Source organism: Bos grunniens, chromosome 9, assembly GCF_055505025.1.
Source record: "Bos grunniens cultivar Pamir isolate PY7600 chromosome 9, Bosgru_T2T1.0, whole genome shotgun sequence".
NCBI lineage: Eukaryota > Metazoa > Chordata > Mammalia > Artiodactyla > Bovidae > Bos > Bos grunniens.
The window spans coordinates 28802093-28819196 of record NC_141173.1 but is presented as its reverse complement, the minus strand read 5'-3'; the positions used below and the strand labels follow the sequence as shown (position 1 = coordinate 28819196).

At 37.5% G+C, this 17104-nt stretch overlaps 1 protein-coding gene across 50 annotated transcripts in view; it reads right to left on the bottom strand.

The window, feature by feature from the left end:
• The window catches only part of TRDN (triadin), a 414935-nt gene that overhangs the window by 179347 nt on the left and 218484 nt on the right, over window positions 1-17104 (bottom strand). The gene's annotated exons all lie outside the window — the stretch shown is intronic.

Genomic DNA, 17104 nt, shown 5'->3' with positions numbered 1-17104 from the left:
AAGAGTTTTTTTCTTTTTTTGTCATTGTTCAGTTGCTAAGTTATGTTCGACTCTTTGCAACCCCATGATGCTGAGAAAGATTGAGGGCAGGTGGAGAAGAGGGCAACAGAGAATGAGATGATTGGATAGCATCACCACCTCTACGGACATGAGTTTCAGCAAACTCTGGGAGATAGTGAAGGACAGGGAAGACTGGTATGATTTTAATTCATCTTATTTATAAACCCTCCATAACTGGATTCCATGGCATCTAAGGTTACTTTATGCCTAGGGTTACCAATGCATCATTTAAATGCAACAGCATATTAAAAAGCAGAGACATAACTTTGCCAACAAAGGTCCATCTAGTCAAAGCTATGGTTGTTCCAGTAGTCATGTATGGATGTGAGAGTCAGACTATAAAGGAAGCTGAGTGCTGAAGAACTGATGCTTTTGAACTGGAGTGTTGGAGAACACTCTTGAGAATCCCTTGGACTATAAGAAGATCCAACCAGTCAATCCTAAAGGAAATCAGTCCTGAATATTCACTGGAAGGACTGATGCTGAAGCTGAAATTCCAATACTTTGGCCACCTGATGCAAAGAACTGACTCATTAGAAAGGACCCTGATGCTGGGAAAGATTGAAGGCAGGAGGAGAAGGGGATGACAGAGGATGAGATGGTTGGATGGCATCACTGACTTGATGGACATGAGTTTGAGCAAGCTCCGGGAGTTGGTGATGGACAGGGAAGTCTGGTGTGCTATAGTCAATGGTGTCACAAAGAGTCAGACACGATTGAGTGACTAAACTGAGCTGACCAAGGCATCAAACTGAATGAAATCTGTCTTGCAGCTCACAGTCTTTAAATCCTTCCTGCCTTACCTCCCCTTCCCATTCCTAATTGGTTATTCTGGCCTACTTCTTTTACAGTGACTTTCACACATTTACACTTTCTTACCAAGACTAAATCTTTCATAGCGACCATTTTATAATAGGGTTGAAATGCTGGCTTTTTTCATCTGTATTATATTTTTATGGCTTGCTACAAGTAAGGAAGAATAACTCATACATTAATTAGCTTTCTGTCTGTGATTTTATTAAAACCACTTGCTAGCTAAAAGATCTCACTTTGACTGTAGCTGTCTTTTTGATAAAAACTTGAGTGAAGCTAAAATTCATTTGAAACAGCAAATTAAAATTTGCACATACTTGTGAGTCCCAAATGCTGAAACTATTGGAAATAAAAGAAATTTATTCAAAAAAACAAATGCTTAGAAATGGTAAGAACATATGGTTAGAATCTCAAGTTAATGACCTTGGCATACATAAGTGCTACCCTGGAGTTATCTGGAGCCCTCAGCTCATGAAGCCTTTTACAGCATTGTGGAAATTAGATTCTACTCTGAGTGAGATAGAAGCCTCAATAGAGGTAGAAGTAGATGGGGATAGGTCTCCATTGGCCTGGAGTCTCCACAACTATAATGAGTGGAGTCTCTTTTTAACATGTAGCATGAACAAGAAATAAATTTTGTCAAAATTGCTGAAATTTTTAGGTTTTCTATTGTTATGTTGTTACAGTGTGACTTTGCCTACAGAAATAGATGATGGTACCTGAATGAGGGTAGTTCTTAAAGACAGTGAGGAAGGGTCCTCTATGTCAAAGGTAAATTTTACAGGATTTAACAATGGGTTGAGCAAAAGAAATAAAGGAATCACTGGTGACTAGGGAGATTTGGGCTGAAGCAGAAAAAAATTGTCACAATAATTTACTGACAAGAGGAAAAGAGAGTGTAGGGAACACTAGGGTATGTATACATGAAGATTTATTTTTTATAAACCATATTAATTTGGGCATGTGCAATAGATATTTAAATGGAGATATGGAATAGGAAAGTGGATAGGTGAGTGTGGAACTGAGGGAGATATCAGAGCTGGAGACATACATTTGAGACTCATTATCCTAAAGACAGTATTAAAACCATGGAACTATATGAGGTCATGTTAGAAGTGAGTACAGAGAAAGAGACAGGATTGAGCCCTGGGTTGCTTCCACTTTTCGATGCCAGAAAGAAAGGAAGGAAACCAGCAAAAATAGACCTAGAAGGAGTGACCAGAGTGTTAAAAGGAGAAAATATTGTCCAAGAGGCTGAGTGAAGAAAGAGGGATCAGCTATTAAATGCTCTTGAGAACTGAGAATCCACATTTGGATGTGGTAATGTGGAGGTCAGTAGTGCCCTTAACGAGAATTGTGTGAGTTCAAAAGCCTACATACAGTGAATACATGCAAGACTGGGAGAAGAGTATAGACAACCCATAATGAGTTTAGTTTCTCAAGGGGATTTGAGAAATGGGACATTAATCTGAGACAAATTGCTGTCAACAACAGGATGTGCGTTTTAATGTATAAGAGATGTTATAGCACATTAAAGGCTGCTGGGAATGACCAGTAGAAGTCAAAATGAGTTTTCAGAGCAAAGAATTGCTGGAGAAACATTCCTGAGCTAGCAGACCAAAATAGCTTATTGTGCACAAGTGCAAAAGTTGTTCTTGTATGAACATCTTACTGTATTGTATTGTGTTGCATTGCATTGTATTCAGCCAAGAAGGCAGGAGCTGTAAGGAGATGGATGAAGCACATTAGTGGATTCCATGGTCAGAGTTCATGAAATCTGTCTTCTAAGTTTTATTTTCTAAGGGAACTAGGAAACAAGATGTTCAGCTGATAGAGAAAAAGGGTGAAAGGGTGAAGAATGATTGAAAAGGGGAGAAAAGCTTGGCAATAGTAGCCTCAGAAAGGAGACAGCGAACTCTTAGGCTTCCATTCCTAAAAAGGTAACAGAATCACTTGGCAGCACCATTTCAAAAGATTCAGTATTTACTTGAAAAATGTCCACTGAACCACTGGATGTAGGCATAATAGAGCAATAATAGGTAATATGAATTTCTAAGAGTATAAATATAGTGAATATACCTATTTTTAGGAAGAAGAGGGCCCAAGCATTTCATCTATTCTTTTAATAGACATATTTCACATATTTTATATTGCCCTTTTTTTTTTTTTCCTCTGTCCTTTGATTTGTGTAACTTGAGTATGTACCCAACTCTACATCAGTACAGTATCTTTCAGGATAATTATTTTTATCTGCCTCTGATTCTGAGGTATTTTAGCAATGGCCTTTTCATTTGTTCATCTTTTTGACTTTTGTTCTATGATAAGATAGCTAATAGGACTATGATTGACTTACATAATTGCTACTTTTTTCACCTAAAACGGAAATTGTTTCGAGGAAAAAATATTTCTTTTGATTACAGAAGTATTATATATGCCCCACCATGTCTTCTTCATAAGTAACAGGCAAATTTCCGAAAGCATAATCACAATTCATATTTTCCAGCTTGAAAACTCTTATTGTCTGAAAGCTTTATTTCCCCTGTCTTTTGTATTACCATTGTTATACTATCCTTTCTACTTTAAGTTCATTGTCATTGGAGTTTTCCTTCTGAGATGTTTCAAGATATTTCTTTACCCTGAGGGCAATTAATCATTTTTCCATATATGCTGCATATTTTACTTTCTTTTTTCATAGTGTCCTGGGTTTATGCAGACATTAATAAAACATACTCTGATTAGATTCAGAGTAATGTTTTATGCTATAGCAGACAGACAGGAGAAAAAGTCTGAATTTAGGTTATATACAGTAAACATTGACTATGACCTCATTTCCTAGAATCAACTCTTGGCCAGTATTTTTTTTTTTTAAATAATAATCAGTTAGGAGTTTGACAAATGGCCAAATTAAAATCATCATTTAAAAAAAATACTGCACTTCAAAAATTAATTCAGACATGAGTTTAATTTAGCCTGATATTTAATTGTGAAAAAATACAATCTTATGAGTCTCCTTAAATTTAACATAATAATTCTCCTTGTAAGATTAACCTCCACAAATCACAGAGACATACCCATTCTTCTGCTTGAACACTTGGAATGTTAGACTTCATTGACTGAAAAGACTTCTTATATTATCTTGAACATCCCAGAGTATCTTCTTTTAATTTCAACCATTGAGTCCTAACCCTCAGGGGTAGTAAAGAGTAAGTACACCTAAATAGGAGAGCACATTAAGGTTACAAACATGGTGACGCCCACTCTGGTTTCTTGTTTCCATATTAAATGCCTACATTCTCAAGGTAGTCCATTCTGAATATAATCCGGTTTATTTTTTAAAATATTTTCTAAAATTAAAGACCCTTATCCAAGGAAGGTTCTAATACGGCAAGGTACAGTGGAAAGATTTCATTCTTTACTCTAGACCGTAATGTTCTGATTGAAGAAACCTGCCATTTCGTTTGCTTTTGGGGGGCTACATTATATTACATTAGTCTGTTTTGAGTTGCTTTCTAAAACACTTAAGTATTTTCTTCACGGATGGTAGCTAAAAAATTTCCTTATGCTATTCTGTAAATAAATTAAAAAATAAAATTATCCATATTTCCACCAGCTAGAAATAGCTTCTTGAAGGGAATTCTTATGTTGTTGGGTTTTTTCCTCATGTAATAACTATTCCACCTCATTGTGGTGTTATTATCCTAATTTAGCTTTGAGGGAATCAACTTCATTCTTCCAATCTCAGTCCAAATATCTTGGACAAGTTATTTAATCATTCTGATTAAGGGATAGGACCTATGGTCTAAGCTAAAATAATCAGATTATTCCTTCACTCTCATCACAAAGGTTAGCTCAGGAACAAATCCGTAAGAACCAATGTGACTCAATTCAGGTTTTCTGTTTGAGCTCTCAGGAAGCCAGTCTATTCTTTTTCTCATAGGACATGAATAGGAGAGGATGCAGGGCAGGCCATATCTGATATGGCCAATTTGCAATCACGTGGGCCAACGTCAGGGAAACAGAGTCTAAAAATGAAGAGAGATAAACCTCATTCTAATGATATCATTTGACCCCTAGGTCAAGATGAACTCAAAGACACTTTACTCTGAAACTGTATTTGCAAAAACCAATAAATTCTCTATTTCAGAGGGTCTGCCATTTGTGAAAGTAAGTATCTCTAGTGATAAACCACTGTTAAAATTTTATGAGTTCCAGTCTACTGGCTGTTTAAAAATATGATAAATGCACCTAGGTTATTACATAAGCCTGTGGCATCCCTATTCTAAATCTCTAATGGGTACCAACATATTAAAAGAGACACAATTCCTATTCTAAATCTCTAATGGGTACCAACATATTAAAAGAGACACAATTTCTATACTTATCCTCAGTGTGAGCTTTTATATTTGCCATACTGTGACAGCGCTCAAAGAGTTTACAAACTCTTATAAATGTCTTTCTGCTTCTTTTCTAAGGTCTTTGAGAACAAGTACCATGTCTTTTGGGGCTTCCTGGGTGGCTCAGTGGTAAATAAACTGCTTGCCAATGCAGGATGCATGGGTTCTACCCCTGGATCAGGAAGACCCCCCCTGGAGGAGGAAATGGCAACCTACTTCAATATTCAAAAAAGTCCGGGAAATCTCCTGGTTAGAGAAACCTGACAGGCTACAGTCCATAGGGTCTCAAAGAGTTGGATACGACTGAGCACACACACACCACATCTTTTATATTGCTAGGTCTCCAATATTTAGCAAATTTCCCTTGGAGATGTTATGCACTGATTAAATATTTGTTGAGTGAAAGAAGGAAAGAAGACATAATTTCTACAAGAAAAAAGAATCAGACTTACATCTTCTTTATTTCCTCCTTTCTTAATGCCTAGCTGCAATATGATCTCAAGAGAATTAGGATAAAAAAAAAAAAAAAGAGGAAGAAGAAAGAAAGAAAAGTAAAAGACACTAAGGCAATCTACAATTAGCATTTCATAGAGTTGGAAAGATGTCAAGTGGTTAAAGACAGTAAGCTTTATCTAGTGAGCTTCTTAGTGCCTTTAGTCAATTACTAACTAGTAACCCCAGCCAAGACACTCAACTGCTCCAACCCTGAGTTCCCTTTCTATAAAACAGGTTTTATAATACCTACTTCAAGAGTTGTAAGGATTAAATGAGAGCACAGTGAATAAATTTGACTGTTACTACTATCATTTTAAAGTGCCTTGATAAAAATAACTCATATTGGCTGTGCTAAGTCACTTCAGTCATGTTCAACTCTGCGATCCTATGGACATTAGCCAGCCAGGCTCCTCTGTCCATGGAATTCTCCAGACAAGAAGATTGGAGTGGGTTGCCATGCCCTCCTCCAGAGGATCTTTCCAACCCAGGGATCAAACCTGCATTTCTTACATCTGTATTGGCAGGCGTGTTCTTTACCACTAGTGCCATCTGGGAAGCCCTTTATATACAGTATGTAAATGTTAATCCCAAATGCCTAATTTATTCTTTCCAGGATTATTATTCAGAGTACTCTGTCTTCCATGGCTTCTTTCATTAATGTGACCTGATCATTCATAAGAACACTTGTGATGGGCAAGATCCTAAGAGGGTCTCCAAGACTTCCTGCTTCCTTGGTGTTCAGGCCTTGCATAGTCCTTCAGTTGGTATATATGGTAAATTTCCTACCATGGTATGTTATATGGCACATGCATGCATGTTTAGTTGCTCAGTTGTGACACCATGGACTGTAGCCCACAGGTTCCTCTGTCTATGGGATTGTCCCGGCAAGATTACTGGAGCGGGTTGCCATTTCTTACTCTAGGGGATCTTCCCCACCCAAGGATCGAACCCACATCTCCTGTGGCTCCAGCGTTGGAGATAAATTCTTTACCACTGAGCTACCTGGAAAGCCCTCATATTGGCACAGCTTACTAACTTATTTTGAATATCTTCTTTTGGAATTCCAAGAGAGATGGAATTGAGTAAGATATCATTTTGAAATGTTTTAAGCTTTACTTTTACTGAAAGAAAAATCTTGAGGATTTTTAGGATGCATGATACAAAAAAAATTACTGGGCATTTTGCATCTATATGCTAAGATCACAAGGGAAACTCAGGCTACATAATTTTCCAATAAACTGGTCAAAATCATCCCATGTAAAAAAAACTGTTTCTAACATTTCACTTCCTGTTCCACTCTGTATAATCTCATTAAAATTTAACTCATGGTGTTGGGAAGAGAAAATGTTTTAATGTTAAGTTTTGTTTTTGTTTCTTGTTTCTTCAGAAAATAATTCATTCTGAATATAAACTGTGATCAAAATAATTTACCTTATATGGGTACAGGAAATATTTAAATATCATGATGTGGATGCATACAGGGAAGAAATACTCTACTTATCTACTCTTTTTCTTATGTATTTCAATCCTTCTTGTTGAAAATCTTCACAGATCAGAACACAACTCCCTCATACTCAAGTTTAGGGTTGATTTTATTTCTCTCTTCATTGAGAGGGAAGTCTGGATTCTTTGTAAGAAACACTAAAAAGACTTAAAAATAGTCTCTTTGTATACTCATTTACTTTTTCCAGGCCCGAATATCATTTTTCCTGAATAATTTTTAATATGAACTTTTTCCCTTTCTGAGTTTTAAAAATTTATTTTAAAATTCTTTTTTTTTAAACCGAAACTCCTTTATGTCCTTTCTGCTTTGAGCCCAAGCACACTTTTGTACTGTTCAAACGAAGGCTAGAACATGGGGGATTATCTCAGAGATCCCACAGCATGTCATGACGTTAAATCCCTCTGAAGTATTTTAGCTTCTATCCGGCTAATCCAGATGTGATATAAGAAGCAATCTAGGATCATCAGAGGTAACAAGTCAGCTGACTTTTCAGTACAAAACTTTTCAGTTTTGACTTTCCAGTACAAAACTCATCCTCAAAAGAATGAGCAACTATTGTCTTATATGATTTCTGTGATTACAAAACACTGGAAAATAGATTCTCTTGACTTCAAAGCAATTCAAGCATTGTAAATGTTTTAAATATAGTCAGGCTGCCATCATCTGAACTCATACTTGCAACCTAATCTATTTGGGAATGAAAAGCTTACTTAAAAGTAATCTACTGTTGCCCTATAATTTTGGAGCAACCTGAAATCAAGGCTTGGAATTACTAATTAAATTAGGACCTATTTATGCCAGAGTCCCAATTATTTATTTGTCTGAACAGTTTTTAAAATACGTTCATCTAGAACATTGAATTCAGTTCAGTCACTCAGTTGTGTCTGACTCTGCGACCCATGAACTGCAGCACACCAGGCCTCCCTGTCCATCACCAACGCCAGGAGTTCACTCAAACTCATGTCCATTGAGTCGGGGATGCCATCCAACCATCTCATCCTCTGTCGTCCCCTTCTCCTCCCACCTTCAATCTTTCCCAGCATCAGGGTCTTTTCAAATGAGTCAGCTCTTCGCATCAGGTGGCCAAAGTATCGGAGTTTCAGCTTCCACATCAGTCCTTCCAATGAACACCCAGGACTGATCTCCTTTAGGATGGACTGGTTGGATCTCCTTGCAGTTTAATATAATTGTTCCAATATCACTCATAAGTGTGTGAAGTATCTGTATAATTGATATTAACTGGTAAATCACCACAGAATACATAAAACCCTAAAAAAAATTATTCTAGATTTCAAATTGTCTAACAAATAATGACAAGCTGATGCATTTGTCAAATCTTGCCCAAGTGGGTATGTACAACATACAAAATTCAAATACAAGATAACTTTCTACAATCAAGTGCTTTTCAAATATAAAAAAGATGGAGTGAACATAAAAGCTATAATCTTCTCAAAATACAAGTTTGGAAAATAGAAGGTTGCCCTTTTAGACTGAAACTTAACAGTGAACACATATGAAAGATACCATATATTATCTTGCCAACTATATCTATATCTACACACAACAATATTTCAAAAATTATTTTTAATTACAAATAAATATATTGTCACAGTCTGTAAATTATTTTGAGCTCTGGTAGGTAGAGAAACATATTACAAAAGTTTCTTAAAGTAAAAGATGATAGCCTATGTTTGGTAGGCATAGTTTTTAATGCTATGTTCAAAGCTATAAGGCTCTGTCAAGTATTTTCTGTAGTTTATCAATGACAAAGGAAGATCCTCTATGGAGAAATCAAATAGCTAAAGGTTTTAGTTTGTTCAGAATTTAATAGCATCTGCCTTATGTGGCTTCCCTGATGCTCATATGGTAAAGCGTCTGCCTGCAATGTGGGAGACCTGGGTTCAATCCCTGGGTCAGGAAGATACCCTGAAGAAGGAAATGTCAACCCACTTCAGTAGTCTTGCCTGGAAAATTCCATGGATGGAGGAGCCTAGTAGGCTACAGTCCATGGGGAAGCAAAGAGTCGGACATGACTGAGCGACTTCACTTTCTTTCTTTCTTATACAGTAACTGAAAATATTCTGTGGAAATAGATTCGATTGTTTCATTTAAATAGCACAAGTTGGATTAATCAGATCTAGTTAACTCATTACCACAAAGGTATTTTAATGTAAGTTCTAATGGAGTAATATAATTGAATGATTTTTTTAATTTATTTATTTTTAATTGAAGGATAATTGCTTTATAGTATTATGTTAGTATCTACCAAAGATCAACATCAATCAGCCATATGTCTACCCATGTCCCCTCCCACTTGAAATGAATGATTCTTTAAATACATTGCTGTATTTCACAAACTTACCTTTTGCCATTCAATTATGACCAACCTAGATAGCATATTGAAAAGCAGAGATTTTACTTTGCCAACAAAGGTCCATCTAGTCAAGGCTATGGTTTTTCCAGTGGTCATGTATGGATGTGAGAGTTGGACTGTGAAGAAAGCTGAGTCCCGAAGAATTGATGTTTTTGAACTGTGGTGTTGGAGGAGACTCTTGAGAGTCCCTTGGACTGCAAGGAGATCCAACCAGTCCATCCTAAAGGAAATCAGTCCTGGGTGTTCATTGGAAGGACTGATGTTGAAGCTGAAACTCCAATACTTTGGCCACCTCATGTGAAGAGTTGACTCATTGGAAAAGACCCTGATGATGGGAGGGATTAGGGGCAGGAGGAGAAGGGGACGACTGGGAATGAGATGGCTGGATGGCATCACTGACTCAATGGGCATGAGTCTGAGTGAACTCCAGGAGCTGGTGATGGACAAGGAGGCCTGGTGTGCTGTGATTCATGGGGTCGCAAAAAGTCGGACACCACTGAGCGACTGAACTGAACTGAACTGAAGCATCAAGGACACAAACACATATTTTCTAAAACTGAGTCCTTCAATTCAGAATGTATTACTATTGGAGTTTTAGTTTTACCACAACAGCCTCCTAATCTTATATTGTATATCTTGTAAATGTATACCTTCCTTCCTAAGGCAGTCTAGATGAATGCTTCTTCATAATTTGAAAATAACAACTTTTTACTACTGGAGTGTCTGTGGTGCTATCTCTAAAAAAGGCAGATTGTTTTTCTTACCTATGAGCTTATCAATTAATCCTAAATTATCTATCTCTTATGTTTTCAGTTATACCTCATCCCTTTAAGCAGCAGTCTCTCACAAATCTGTTTATCAGGCACTAAATTCACCTCCCAAAGCAAAATTGAAGACTCTTTACTCCTTATACAGTCACACACACGCATATAAAAGAAAGAAACACTACTTTATTCTCATTTTTGGATCTCCATTCCAATCTGGATTTATCCTTTCACTGTTCTTGTCTTTTCTGTCATCACATCACAACTTCTAAGTGACATTTGCCAAGGTGATAATTTTTAACTTCTTGAAACATCCATTTCTAAAATGTCTCTATTACCAAACCCTTTTGCTTTTCTTTTAACCTCTCCCCCAATTCCTTTTAGTCCCTATTACTTTATTTTCCATTTTCTAATGTCTCGATGTTGGGAATTCCCCAGGTCTTGATTCTGTATTCTATTCTCTTCTTTTGACACAATCTCTCCAGGTGATCTCATGTGTTCCCAGGACAATAATTTTGATCTAAATGGACTGCTGTTTTTATGGTTTCACTTCAGTATCTGCTCTGAATTCCAGACCCGCCTCTCTGACTCCTTGGAGTATATGGGCTGTGGAGCCACACCGCCAGAGTTAATGTTCTGGTCCTGACATTTACTGTGTGTCTGAAGCAAGTTACTTAACCTCTCTGTGTCTTGCTGTGCTGTGCTCAGTAGCTCAGTCAATTCCCACTCTTTGAAACCCCCATGAATGGTAGCCCACCAGACTCCTCTGTCCAAAGAATTTTCCAGGCAAAAATATTGGAGCAGGGGTTGCCATTTCCTACTTCAGGGGATGTTCCTGTCCTAAGGATCAAACCCATGTCTCTTGAACCTCCTGCATTGACAGGTGGACTCTTTACTACCACACCACCTGGAAAGCCCCTCTCTGTCTTCAGTGTCTCAATTTTACAAGGATTATTATAAGAGCTTATTTATTTCTCCTAAAGATCGAATGAGTTAGTATATATGCTGCTGCTGCTAAGTCGCTTCAGTCGTGTCCGACTCTGTGCGACCTCATAGACCGCAGCCCACCAGGCTCCTCTGTCCACGGGATTCTCTTGACAAGAATACTGGAGTGGGTTGCCACTTCCTTCTCCAGAGTTAGTATGTATAAAGTACTTAAAATAGTTTCTGATACAAAAGTTGAGAAAATGAAAGGAATCTAGGGTCCAGTGCCTAGGGCTCAGCACCTTCAATGCCAGAACTAGTTCAATCCCTGGTCAGGGAACTAAGATCCTTCATGCTGCATGGTGTGGCCAAAAATAAATTAATAAAATTTTAAAAAATGAATTATGCTGTGTCATATATACCTGAAACAACACACTTGAATTCTAGGTTTTTTCCATTACAGCTTCCCCATTTCAATAAATGACCCCATCTTTGCATTGGTGCACCTCTTCTCTTTTCTCCCTCTAACCCTATTATCTAAATGGGAAAGTACCTGTGTTAAATACAAATCAAAACATTTCTCTCCACTGTAAACACCCGTCAAGAGTTTCCCATCACACTTTTAATAAATTCAAACTCCTGTGCATGTCCCAGGTAGTGCAAGTGGTAAAGAATCCGCCTTCCAATGCAGGAGACTTAAGAGACATGGGTTCGATCCCTGGGTCAGGAAGATGCCCTGGAGAAGGAAATGGCAATCCAGTCCAGTATTTCTTGCCTGGAAAATTCCATGAACAAAGGAGCCTGGCAGGCTACACTCCATACGCTTGCAAAGAGTAAGACATGACTAAGCACACAGGTAAAATGTCCCTGCATATCCTGACCCCTTGTACCTCCTCTCCCACAAATCATACATATACACACTATCATATACACACCACATTAACACATATAAAGATGTCCTCATCAATGCCTGGATCCTTCCAGTACACTGGATTACAAATAAATGTCTCTGAGAGAGGCTGATGAACCCATTGTTCCCATTGTTATTGCCCAGATTTGTTTCCTCCAAGTCCCTTACCCTGTGTTACACATGTGGACATTATGTTTTCTCAGTCAATGTATGCCTCCCATATCAAACTGTAAGCTCCATTAGGCCAGGGCCTAATTGGTTTATCCACCTTTAGGTATACTAAGCCCTTGGTACAATATAGGCATTTAATGACTATTTCCTGTAGGAATGCATGTAAGAATAAATGAGTGAATTCATCCTTTTCTAGTAGCTTATTTCAGAAAAGTTAGCCTGGTTTTTCAGGATCCTTTTTATTATTTATACTTTTATTCAGATAATTCTTCGGGAAAAAATCATGTTGCTACAGTTTATGTAAAGAACAAATTACATTTGTGTCTCGTGAGCACCTTAAATTGCCCAATTTTATTATGTTGTTTGATTGAGCCATCTTTTGTAGCTTTTAGGGGAACTCAAAGATAGGTTTAGTCATTGTACAATTCAGGTCTTCAAAACCATTTCATATATGAATTTTATCTTCTACAACATTTCTGAAAGAATCTTTATTACAGACACATTGGATAGCCTCTTTCAACTTCCATTCTTCCCTCCTTCCAGTTGGAAAAATTGGAATGCAAAAAAAAAAAAAAAAAAAAACTGTCTTCTGGACTCCCTTGCAGCATAATAAATTTTATTATTTAGATGCTCCTATAGGAGACTGAAAAAAGGCAGGAATGCTTTTGCAAACAAGGCCACTTTAATGTGAGTGAGTGGCTGAGTCTGGCCTCAACACTTTGAGTATCTAGTCTGTGGGTGTGGAAAGACAGGCCTCGAGGCAGCTTTGAAGAACAAAGCAGTTTCCTGGCCAAGAGATAATCTTTGCTGCTCCATAATCCAATGTAGTCTCTTGATACCAATTTTTCCTGTCCTTACAACAATTTTTTGTACATCCAGTTCCCTGTACATAACCCCTACCGCTTGTATTAACTAGAGTGGTACGTATATCTAGCACTTAGTGAAACTGAAAGTGAAGTCGCTCAGTCGTGCCCAGCTCTTTGAGACCCCATGGATAGTAGCCTGCACCAAGCTCCTCCGCCCATGGGATTTTCAAGGCAAGAGTAGTGGAGTGGATTGCCGTTTCCTTCTCCAATCTAGCACTTAAGCCTGATACAAACATAAGGAAGATTTTAAGTTTTTACTTCCTTTCGTCTTTGCTTTTTTAAAAATAGTATTTCTTCAGGGTGAAACACATCTCATAACATTGTAAAAATATATTGGTGATTTTTTTTTTTCATTTCAATTGATATTTTTAGAATGACATATTTGGATTTTTTCACTGTGGACAATTTCAAATATATGCAAACAAGAAATTATTATACTAAATCCCAATGTATCAGTTATCCAGTTTCAATTCATGGACTAGCAACTTTATCTCCTATAAAATCCCACCTATCTTTTCCCTAATAGATCACTAACAAAGTGTGATTTACCAGTTTCAAGCATTAGAAGCTCTTTTATGAAACAGAACTTAAGCCTTAAATTCATTTGCATCTATATAATAGTAAAATATAAATGCAATAAAATAAAATAATAATATAACGTATAAATATGCTCTATAATCATACTAATATGAAAGTTAATAGAAATATAAAAAAATACTGTGATAAAACCCATATATTAAATAAGCATCTAGGCATATTTCACATCTTGCAGATTTGCTACTATTTGGGACTAGAATAATGCTATCAGATGTTCTGCTGTGTTCTTCTAACTATTTTAGGAAAAAATAACATACGAATTGCAGCTTTTTAAGATTTTAGGTTATTCTCAGTTTCTCTTGTTATCTCTAGAAATTTTTACTATTTTAATAATTAGCTTCAAACTGGCTGTTTTTAAAGCATATTTCTCTCTCATGAAAATATAGTTGGAAAATTACTAAACTCTGAAAAGAAACATGGGCTTCCCTGGTGGCTCAGACAGTAAAGAATCCACCTGCAATGTGGGAGACCTGGGTTGGCAACCCACTCCAGTATTCTTGCCTGGAGAATCCCTATGGACAGAGGAGACTGGCAGGCTATAGTCCATGCGGTTGCAAAGAGTCAGACACAACTGAGTGACTAAGAACAGCACAGAACAAAAAGAAACATGAATTGGAGATCAACACTAATTGAATATCTCTGTCTGTCTGTCTCTCTCTCTCTCTCATACACACACATACAAACACAATTTTGAGTATGTAGAAGTTGTGTTAGTGCTCGGTTGCTCAGTCATGTCTGACTCTGTCATCCCATGGACTGTAGCCCACCAGCTCCTCTGTCCATGGAATTTTCTAGGCAAGGATATTGGGGCAGGTTGTGATTTCCTCTTACAGGGCATCTTCTCAACCCAGGGATTGAACTTGGGTTTCCTGGGTCTCCTGCACTGGCAGGAGGATTCTTTCCCACTAAGCACCTGGGAAGCCATTTGGAAGTTAAGATCGTGCAAACAAATAACTTGTGCATATTTTAATCAGGAATTTGAACTGATTGGTAAAAGCCAATAGTATTTCATGTAATTAAATGTAAAAATGACATATAAACAAACCGAAAAATGATTCCAGGGACAAGCTTGATTTTTCCACACTTGCTGAGCAGCCCTCCCCAGATATGCTGTGCAGTCACCCAGTTCAGACCTTGCTTCAGTGGATGAGCACTGGCCTTGCAGGTAAGGATACTGGCATAATTAGTTCTCTTGCCAGTGGTGTACAATCGCACTCTGACATGACTGCTGTGCTAATAACACAGGTCTCCTAGTAGCAGAGACGTATCGGATTTTCCCATCACTCTCTGAACAGAAAAGTGTGGTGCCTTTCCCTTCAAAAACAAAATTCAAATCAAAACTACCACCATATACACACCATTGCATTTTGCCGAAAGCATTTTTCAGGATTTTGCTTTTTCACACCTGTGATAAAGACTTTGACAATTCTAATTCAAAACTTTCCTCTGCAAACACTTCAGTAAAACTGATGGCCCAGGTAAAACCGTGTTTCTCTTTAGCACTCAATCATATAGCTGTCACAGATACAGTTATCCAAGCAATCAACTCTCAGTATCATCATGTGGTAAGAACTGTGTTTTCCCTTTCTTATGATAATGTTAGGGCAAGTACACTGATTGAAACCACCCACCCTGGCCAGGCACCATAGTAACCATTTGCTTGAGTTATTTTACAACAGGAGGTTCTGGTAAGGAACAGGGAACTAATAAGGCTCCACAAACCGGAAGAGTTCGGGAAAGGTCAAAAGGAAACACCACATGTCCAACCGTCTCCCAGAATCCTTCTCTCTGGCATCCATCTTGACTGAACAAGGCGTGTACCACCAGGAAGGACTTGAGTCAGAATGATTGGCTAAGGACAACCAGGAAACTAATCCCATCACCATAAAACCTGAGACTGCAAGCCATGTGGCAGAGCAGTTCTCCTGGGTTCCCTTACCCTACTGCTCTCCACCCGGGTCCCCTTTCCCAATAAAATCTCTTGCTTTGTCAGCACATGTGTCTCCTCGGACAATTCATTTCCCAGTGTTAGACAAGAGCCCAGTTTCGGGCCCTGGAAGGGGTCCCCCTTCCTGCAAGATGCACATTTCACTAGAAGAATAAAGATGCTTTAAACAAAACAAGATAAATGAATGTTCAATAATAAAATTAATATAATAATAATAATAATTGAAGTTCAAAGTAATTGGCAGTCAAGTCCCCAAATCAGAGAACACATGACTATCTCTTCCTGGATTATTTCATAAGCCAAGCAGTCATGTATTTTACAACATTTTACCCTACTTATAGCACGATTTTCTGTAATTTCTATTTACTACTTATTTACTACTTACCAAGAGTAATCCATGTCTAGTTTGTCATCCTATGATCTCCTTTTTCTCCTTTACCACATTCTATTCCCAACCAACGCTGTTATTTCCTAAGAGAAGTCTTCACTAATGGCATCCAGCCCAGTCTACTCTCCCAACACCATGTCCTACCTTGGAGCTCTCTTCAATTTCACCTTCATTTAAGCTTACCTACTGACTCATTTTCAATGGCATTGTTTTCAGCTTATTATCACACAGGGAAGATCAGGAAATCTCATTTGCTTTGTGTTAATATAGCTCAGAGGAATTCGTTTGCTACCCCATGCACAAAGGCCCTAAGAGATCTGCATTTTAATAGAGGACAATTCTTTCATAATTCAAAGAAATGGAGTTTCTCTAATGGTGGAATTTCAAGCATCACTGACAGTAGTGGAGGAAATATTTGGGGTGAAAATACTTACACCAAACAATAATGGTTGGGACTACTATCTTTTTCACCTAGATTTAAGCTTAACTTGAATAAAAGCAGGTATTCATGTTTGAACAAGAGCAAAAGCAGAACTAAATTTAAAGCAAAAATCTACACTGTTGAACAACACTATTTCTTAATGGAATGCATTATTATCTTTGTGTTCTTCACTTCTCATCTTTGCAAAGTTATACTATGTAGCTCTTCTCAGTTTCATTATGTCTTGACAAAGATGGCCTTAAAGTTCTCCTCAGCTTCACTAAACTTAGGCACCTTCTGGTCCTTAGGCTCCTGACCTTTCTTTTCTCGCAGCATTTACTTTAGAAAATTTGTAATTGTAAATTTTTTCTCTGCTTTTTCAAGACATAAATCTTCTTAAAAGCCTTCTTTTAGTTTTACAACCTAGAGTGCTTTTTTCAGAGATGTGGAAGCCACTTCTTTGAAATATAATCAT